We start from the raw sequence: 8,776 nt of genomic DNA, 5'->3' as shown, positions 1-8,776 counted from the left end.
GTTTCAGCCATGTATGAAAGATGGGGTGTTCACCTTTCTCTGTCCCCTCCTAAGCTCTGGTTAGTATCTTTAAAATTATTGCAATAAAAACCTCACCTCTTTGGTGTAATGTGATAATTTATGTAAAAAACAAATTCCTGTGCTGTCGTAGGGCCATGATGTATTTAGTTCGGCAGATTAGTTCTGTGTAAAGAACGCCTCTGGATCACTGCCAGGGCTTGTGAGACAAGAGAGACTTGGCTACGCCCGGGGAGATGTCAATGGGAGCTGGCATTGCAGCTACTGAGGCGCGTTAGCACCTCCCAGCAGCAGGGTCATCCTTCTGCATGAGATGAGAGGCCTCCAGGCTAACACGTAGGTCCTCGATACATAGATGCTGTAACATTCACTTTTGGGCTTGAAACTAGAGGAGCGATGGGGGAGATGGGGTAAAACCATGAAAGGGGTGATGTTGATCAAGCCATCAAGCCCGATGACACCCTTCAACTGACAGGGTGACGTGTAACCCTTTGAGCAAATGGTTAAAGACAACCGAAATGTAATTATAAAAACCTTTAGGAAGGAAATGAATATATTTCATGCTTTAAAAATAGCTGTGATTGATTGATTTTCTTACTCTATGCCAAGTCTTCACACACAATCTCTGCATTTCCCCCTTGTTATGTAAGTGTATTGGTTACTTTTATGGGTCAACTTGACTGGACAAATTTATTCTGAGTGGGGCTGGGGAATATGGCCTAGTGGCAAGAGTGCTTGCCTCGTATACATGAGGCCCTGGGTTCAATTCCCCAGCACCACATATACAGAAAATGGCCAGAAGTGGCGCTGTGGCTCAAGTGGCAGAGTGCTAGCCTTGAGAAAAAAGAAGCCAGGGACAGTGCTCAGGCCCTGAGTTCAAGCCCCAGGACTGGCCAAAAAAATAAAATAAAATAAAATAAAAATTTTCAAATTTATTCTGAGTGTGTATCTGTGAGGATATTTCCAGCTAACCAAAAGCTTGTGTTGCACTAACCAATGATAGTCAGGGCCTTGTTAGGCAAAGTGGCTGCGATTGTGGTTGAAGCCCACGATGGGGCAGTCACTCAGCCTCTTTGTATTTAAGATAAGCAATTGCCCTGGAAATCGACCCTCGGGTCACTTATAAAATATGTATTTAAAAATGTACTTTAAATTTTAATTAGTGTTTTTCAAGCCCGTGTATATAACAATCAGACACAAACTTGCTTTGAAAAGTTAGGTAGTTTAATTAGAAAGGTAGGAATGTGCAATTCTGTTTATTGTTCTTCAGAGTTCTTCAAAGAAACCTCACAAACTAACCACCATGAAATGTTTTCCAGACTTTGGGCATGAAGCTATCCATTTAAAGTTATCCGCAAAACAGCTTTTCTTTGCTTAAATAATGGGATGATTTGTCTTACCTTAAAGCCAAACAGCTGTGTTCTCCTTGACTTAACCCAAGAGTTTGAGTAGGGATAGCAACTCTATTAATTAAATGTTGTTTGTTTTATATTATTTTTCTTGGGAGTCTAGGATGATTAAATTATTTGAATCAGAAAATCACAATGTCTTGTGTTGATGTGATCTGCATACTTGCCGGGAAACCGTCACGGCCTTTTCCTCCCTCCCTCGTTCCTTTGTGCAAGGAACTCCATCACAACTTCCTCTTGCTGCAAAGGTAGTCGTTTGTGAACAGGATATACACAATGGAGAGTCCCAGCATTTCCAGGGTGATTTTCTTGAAGGGTTATAGCTCTGAAAAGTGCAAATTTAAAATGCACATCAGCAGTAACTCTGAATTGCACTAGAAATTACGGGCTGGTTTTAAACAGATCACTGATGTTCGGATACCATGGTAGCGTAGCACAAATTGTTTACAATGGAGATTTTCATTTGTGACTATATCCTTGCCCTCTGTCCCTTTTCTGCAATATTACTGTGTCTCTCTTTCCAAATAGATATTTAAAATAATTCCTAAGGATGTAACATAGACTGCTGCCGAGAGGGTGGCACGGGTCCCCCTATTGTGAGTTAGGGTCAAATGTGGCCTCTAGATCCCCCCTCTAGGGAGGGGGCAGACTTTCAGTTGCTATTTATTCTCAAAGACACTTATCTATAGAAAAGACTTGATGTCACCTACTGGTTCTCAAACAAAGCATTTTAAACATGCATCATTTCCAACAGTGCAAGGGTCGCTGACCTTACCATAGTGTGAGGTTCTTCTCCCTCTTTGTTTTTCCACGATGCTTGAGCAACCTGGAAGCTGGAGCTGAGAGACGAAAGGACATGCTTTTAGGGATGTGGAGAAATTAATTCCTTTGCCTTTTGCCTTGTTCTTTGCATAAGAGGAATCGCCAATATTTTGTAGATGGAAGGTTTTATTTATCTGCGATTCCTTTGAGCTCAAACCATTTGGGGGCCACAATCACTTAGAAGACTGGATGTGAGGGAGGAACGCACAGCCGTCCCGGAGACGAGGGAGGGCACAGCCCCAGGACAGTGACAAGCCAAAGGCACGGCCCTCAGCGTGGATGGGAAGCGCCGCTCAGCCCCGCTGTTCCCACCTTCACGGAGGGTTTCCTTTACCTTTTGCAGTGGTGGCATTTTTGGTGATTTATCATCTTGCTGTGTTCTTTCGCCTGTTTGTGTCTAGATAAAAAGGAAAGACTGCACAGGATGTGTCTTTTAGTGGGGAAATTGCACTGGCCTTTTAAACATTGTACTTTGTTGCTTATCGCCTAAGTTTGTGAAAAGACAGGTTCTGTAAATAATGCTTTTATGTTGTGTTTTGGATCCCCTACTTTGTTTTACTTTTTAGCCCCTCGAGGCTGAACGCCCCCATGCTGCCCGGCTTCCAACACCCTACACGCATTCTGCTAGGGATTGTTCTAGTAGTGATTGTGTTAGCTCACAGTATTTAACTACAGGTTTCACGGTCAATTATTAATGAATGTTTCATTTTTATCTGTGGTATTACTTTGCCAACAATACTGCTGTGAAGTTAATTACCTGGCAGGTGTTTAAAGTATAGAATTGAAAGGAATGGCTTTTGCTGCTAAATGGTGGTGCAGACCGGCAAGGCAACGTCAGACGCCTCCGATAACTAAGCCAACGTGCCAGTCCCTCCCCGTTGTCCCAATGTGGGGGGAATAGCCACAAAACTGAAGTCTGCCGGGTTCAGGCACTGGCTGCTCATGGCCTTTGTAGATGGCTCATATTCTTTGGGCCTGGTTGGGAAAAAAGTTTGGATTTTGACCTGCAGAGCTCCTAACATTTGAGGAGAGTAAGTTGTTTCCACAGATCTGAGCACCGGGCATTAAAGGTTTGCCCCTCCCCTCCCCTCCCCACCCCCATGGCCGGGCGAAGCCTGGCCCCACAAGCCGGCCGTGGAGACGCCTGGCTGGAGGGGGCGCTGTGGACACTGCCTGTCCTACACATCGGCTTAGCACCCCACATAAAACACCCATCGCCACGGGGTCCCCAGGCTACGGCTTTAAGGGGTTTAGTTAGAAATTTTCTGTGCGTAGTCAGAGATGCATAAACTTAATCCCCATCAGAGGGTGTTCTGGCTTAATGAGTAAAAAAAAATAAATAACATGGCACTCGGTAAAATTTGAGTTCCAGAGAGCTAGTCAATGTCGTATGCCTTGCATCTTATATGGAAGCCCCATGATCGAGTTCTGTTTTTTAAATTACCTTGCACACTAGTTGTCCCAATGAGCCTGTCTGGATGTTTGGTGTGTGGTGGACAGAGGGAGGACATGGAGGAGCTGCTCTACTGTGAAGCCCCAGCCTTGCTGGATGGGCCAGCTGCTCCCAGCGCCATCCCAGAGCTCTGCCCAGCGTGCAGAGCCTCAGCTCTGAGCTCCGACGGCCAGGGCAGACCGCCCCGGGGCCTGGCAGCGACTGGCAGGCCGGGGGGCAGAGGGACGGCCTCTTCCTCTCCAGGATCTCCAGGGGACCCTTCTGGAGATGGAAGGGAAAAGGAGCCAAGAGGCGTCAGCGTCTGCTACTGACCCAGGTTCCTCTCGTTCTACAGGCCGGCGAGAGCTGGAGGTGCAGAATCGCTGTGGCTCACCTGTCTCGAAGAAGCGCACACCAAAGGGCAAACAATTAAACACGCAAACAACACTCGACTGATACTCACTGATACAATTTGTTTCCACAGTCTGGGTTTGTTAGAAAACACATACATTGCCTTTGTGCGTATTAATTTGATTAGTAATTAGGGGAGAAGGAGGGAGACCAGGCAGTTCAGAAGCAATCACTCAACATTCCTAGTCTACAGTCTACACATTGTATCTATATTTATTCAGAAAGATTACATTCTCAGCTTCAGAGTTTTTATTACACATTATAAGAACTTAGTTTGGTAGTAAAATTAAGATTGCAACTATATTTTTGTTTAATTAGTGCCAGCACAGGCATTAAATGAAGGCGCATTTTGCTTTTGCTGTCCTGAAAACTAGAACTGCTAGCTGAAGAGTGGCTAATTCCCAATTCATCTTGTTATTATTTGTTATTCCCCTTAACGACTTGTGAAAGAGCTGCACACAGTGGTGCAGGTCTTTAATCTTGGCTGAGGACGGATGAGTGTGAATTCAAGGCCAGCTTGGGCCACATAGTGATACCCTGTCTCAAAAACAAGGCCCCAAATAAAACGACCCCAAATATTAAAACAACAGCAAAAACCACTCCGAATTTATCTTGGAAGTTGAACATTTTCACCTGTATCAATAACCTCTCCTCTCTTCTAAATAACCCCTAAACTTAGTGTTGTAAAACAGAGCTCCTAAGCTGACTTTCTCACAACTGTGGTGGACTGGGGTCTGAGTGGCCCTAGTTTGCTATTCCCAGAGGTTTGAAAGAGACGCAATCCTGTTAGCAGTAGGTGAGGGCGAGCTCCTCCTATTCGCTAGATTCTCTTGGCCACAGATGCCACACAGCTATTCTGGATTCAGGAGAAGGAGAAGTAAGTCTTATCTCCACCTGGAAGAAACTATAAAGCATTGTGGTCATTGCGTTTTGTTTGTTTTCAATCTATTATAGCATCAATATCAATGTATGGCCTGAATTTTTGTTGAGGTAATATAACTCCCATATGTAAACAGTATTTCAAGTATAACATTTAAACATTCTGTGGGGCTTGAAACAATAAATACAGAAATCCAACAGGACATGAGGCTATGGAATTCTGCTTTGTTTAAATCTATAGTTCAAAGTGCTTTTCAATAGGTCCAAAAAATTCAGTAGTTTGTCTTTCTAATAGAGTTTTTAAGGTAAGAGAATGATTTAAATGCTACAATGCTATTCCTTAATCATATAACTGAATACCACAGATTTTCATACCAAATCACTCCCCAAAGTAGCTCTCTGTCCTTTAAAATTTTACCTTCTATAGAATATCATGAAAAGTGAGACAGGGAATAACAAAGAAATTGTGGAGTAAAATTGTAGTCATAAATCTATTGAAGGCACCTAAGTTATTTTGAAGCTAATTATGACTGTGTGCAGAGGAAATGAAGTGAGAACTGAATTAATGAACACCAGCTACCTCCCACAAGCTAATGAGGCATGCTTTATACCAATAGTGCTTCAAATTGAAAAATTAAACTGCAGCAGGGAGAGAAAGGAGAAGCTCACATTAAGAAAAACATGCCAGGCCAGGGGGCTTGCAAAGACTTCTCTGGGATTAACAACCTCGGTGTGGTTTTTCTCGGGCATGGAATGTAGAATGCAGAATGTCTGTAATGTCCACATTGTCTTTGACCCTCCCACTTGGACAAAAGAGGGGAATTAATGGGCTGTAGGTTGGCTTTAGACCTGAAGCACTGATGGGTAAATGCAGAAGTGCCCAAATGTATTTCTGTTTCTTGGGTGTTGGAGATACTTGAAAGCAGACGGACCACATCAGTTTCTTTTCATGTCTTCTCTCCCCATTCAACTCATGTATGCATCTTGTATTTTCTAATGTCCTTGCCCAAGAAGCCACAAGACTAAGCCTGCATTCATAAGAAAAATCTAGATTCTACCTCTACGTGGAAAGAATAGCTAAAAGCTATTGTGATATTTTTAATCTCCCACAACAGCAACATGAACTTGGGTCTTCATATGTGATATCAATCTATATCTTCTTTATTTATTAGTATCTATCTGAGGAAATATGGGAACAAAATTTTCCATAATTTACAAAAGAAATGTTTTCTTTTTGGAACTTTTTGTTCTGTTTTCTCTATGTAAATGCCATTTTGTCTCCCTCCCTCTCCCCCTTCTTTCCTTTCTTTTCTTTTTTTTTTGCCAGTCCTAGGTCTTGGACTCAGGGCCTGAGCGCTGTTCCTGGCTTCTTTTTGCTCAAGGCTAGCACTCTGCCACTTGAGCCACAGCGCCACTTCTGGCCTTTTCTGTGTATGTGGTGCTGGGGAATTGAACCCAGGGCTTCATGCATGCTAGGCAAGCTCTCTACCCATAAGCCACATTCCCAGCTCTTCCCTTTCTTTTAAGTAATAAATCCTAATGATCGTCATTTCACTACTTATTTATTTTTTCCATGCCTGCTATTTTTTATTATTTAAACCTGTAAGTCATTATTCTGCTATACTCTGATAATTACATTTTTAAGAAAACTGGAGAAATTTAAAGAAACCCACAACAGAGAGAAACTGTGAAGTAGGTTGCACTTATGAACTACTTTCAGAATTGCAGTAGTATATGTTAACTACAAAACAGCAATAAATGTGCACATATATAACAGACACCACTCAATTAATTAGTATTTGATTATATTCACTTCTTGCTATTATTAACACAGCATTTATTTAAAATTCTTATCTTCTGTAGTTGAGAGAAAAAGCAAACGTGAAGCTCCCCACACAGCGCTCTCAGTGTTCAGTGCCATTTATGAATTTTGGCTACCTATAACAGCTAGCAGAATACAAATTGGCTCCCCTAAATAACAGATCTCAGATTTCTGTGAATTGTGTACATTCCTCCAGTGGTCCAGTAGATTAAAAAAAGCAGATGCAGGGACCCATCGGCCTACACATAGGCAATGTCTGTGCTCTTAGGCAATGTCTAATACATGGGTGAATGCAGAACTCAAATAGATTGAGAGGTTGAAGGTAGTGCCTGGCTGGGGACATGGTCTCTAGGGGTCACACGGTTATGTCTTGGCCTGAGCCTCTTCCATTACTCTTTGTCCCCTGGCCACCGTAAGGTGAGCAGCACTGCTTTGGACATGCTCTGCCTCTGTGGTGACATCACTGGGTCATGGATTGAAATTGTGGTAGAGAATAAGCCATTTCTCCCCCAAATCATTTCAACTTTTAGCCGCAGTGATGAGAGTCTGACTAATGCACACTGCCTAAGTGTGGGTAGCATAGCCTTCTCTTCGTTACCTTCCAGCCACTTGTGACTAATTATCAAGAATTCCTAGATGCCAGAAATGGAAGCTGTGGTACAAGTGGGCTGCATTTCCAGACCAAGCACCTGATTGAGGGAATGGTGATCCCGCAGGAAGTCCTGGGGTGGTCGTGGGGATCCCGCAGGAAGCCCTGATCTCTGAGCAAATTATAATTGCCCATAGATCAGAAACACGAACAGCCCTCCTTGCATCCGATTATGTAAGTTAGCTATGAAGTTTCTTCTTTGTTCAGTCTTATGTGCTCTTGACATTTTCATGAACACACTAGATGATATTGAATGCATGATATTTCTATTAGATCCTAAAGGAAAATATTTGTGTGTGTGCCATTGCTGGGGCTTGAACTTGGTGCCTCACACCCTCACTTGGCTTTTTCACTTACAGCTGTCACTTGAGCCGCAGCTCCACCTTCAGCTTTTGTTGGTTAATTGGGGACAGAGTCTCATGGGGTTTCTGCCTGGGCTGGCTTTGAATCTCAATCCTCAGATTTTAGCCTCCTCAGCTAGGATTACAGGCATATGAGCCAGGGGCTCACATTAAAGGAAATTTATTTAGGGTGGATAAAGGAGCAGATAGCACACCACACCTTTTTATATTACGTCTTTATATTCCTCTAAAAATTACTATTATGATGGCTTATACGTAATACACAACTGTAATCGGTAGTTAAATATTTAGAATTTCACTTGAAAATCTAAGTATGATTGGGTAGGGATGAATAGAAAATTTGAATTAATTATTGGAAGGGTGAGTGCAGAGACACTTCCTAAATTATTTTTTACGATTACAGGTGATTCCCGAAACTCTAATAAGAAAGTGTAGGAGAAAGAATAATAGAAGGGGCGAATATGTTCTAAGTATATTATGTCTACATACTGAAATATCAAGATGAAACTATACCATACAATTAATATGTGCTAATAAAAGGTGAGAAATTTTTCTGAGCGAGTAATTAGTTGAATTCATAGCAAGCAGGCAGGCCAGGCTTTTCTGAGCAACTCGCTGGCTTATTAATGACTAACATAGAGCAGAAGGGCCTGTTGTCTTGTGTGGCAGGATTATTTTTCTATTGGCTTTAGGTTTGATATAATCCTGACTCCTGTGGTGAACCCTGACAGGCAACCTGCCTTGCAGTTACGTCACTCCAAGGAAGCATTGCTGTGGCCCAGGTCCATTTTGAAAGACATCAGCGGTGCTCCTCAGTTGCTTATGAAAATACAATGGAACCTGTGATACAAAGAGAAATGTCAAATTTATGGCAGGCTGTCTTCAAAACAATCCTTGCTACAGTCTAGATACCATTTACCTAAGGCTTTTAAATTAAGCTTTCTAAGTGCCTTGAGTGTTCAACTCTATATT

Source organism: Perognathus longimembris, chromosome 6 (assembly GCF_023159225.1).
Source record: "Perognathus longimembris pacificus isolate PPM17 chromosome 6, ASM2315922v1, whole genome shotgun sequence".
Lineage (NCBI taxonomy): Eukaryota > Metazoa > Chordata > Mammalia > Rodentia > Heteromyidae > Perognathus > Perognathus longimembris.
Note: the sequence above shows the minus strand (reverse complement) of the source record.